The following is a 582-nucleotide window of genomic DNA, read 5'->3' as shown; positions in this document are numbered from 1 at the left end:
AAAAAAAAAAAAAAAAACATGCTTCCTTACTGAACTTAGAAATAACTCTTGTTTAAATTTGTTGCATCTATTGAGGAAATTTAGAATAAAGTTAACCTAATTATAACTGTGATGAAAATCTTGTGTTTTCTCTTTTTCTCTTTCAGATTTATGTCCAACAAGACCAACATCATCAAGTGAAACTGAAGCAGTAACTGCTACAGGTTTAGTAACATTTGCTTAACCAAATATTCTTGAACCAAACCTTTTTTTTCTAAATATGCAGCAATTGTCTCTTTTTTTCCCCCGCTGCTTTGTTTCTAGATCAGCCTTCATGTCGGTACAACTGTGGTTATTACATGGGAAGCTGCTCCTGCACAAGCTACTGTGAAGCCTATGGCAACTGTTGCCATGACTACAGCTGTAAGCACCAATTTACCATCAGCAGCAGCACTGTTCGTGTTCTAAAATGAATACAATATAAATGTATTTTCTTTTCTCTATTGTGCAGATCAATGTTCATCATATTTCACCGAGACTCCTGCGACACATATGATACTCTTAACTAATTGTCTACTTTTATACAGAAAAGTACTCAATCGT

At 34.4% G+C, this 582-nt stretch overlaps 1 long non-coding RNA gene across 1 annotated transcript; it reads left to right on the top strand.

Moving 5' to 3' along the window:
* The first annotated feature begins 38 nt into the window (after nt 1–38).
* On the top strand, nt 39–582 carry LOC112140092. Its single transcript, XR_002918117.2, has 3 exons — nt 39–203; nt 304–402; nt 491–582. It is a non-coding gene; the product is annotated as an uncharacterized LOC112140092 (long non-coding RNA).

Source organism: Oryzias melastigma, unplaced genomic scaffold (assembly GCF_002922805.2).
Source record: "Oryzias melastigma strain HK-1 unplaced genomic scaffold, ASM292280v2 sc07641, whole genome shotgun sequence".
NCBI lineage: Eukaryota > Metazoa > Chordata > Actinopteri > Beloniformes > Adrianichthyidae > Oryzias > Oryzias melastigma.
The sequence above is the reverse complement of the archived record's forward strand: the minus strand, read 5'-3'. Positions and strand labels throughout refer to the sequence as shown.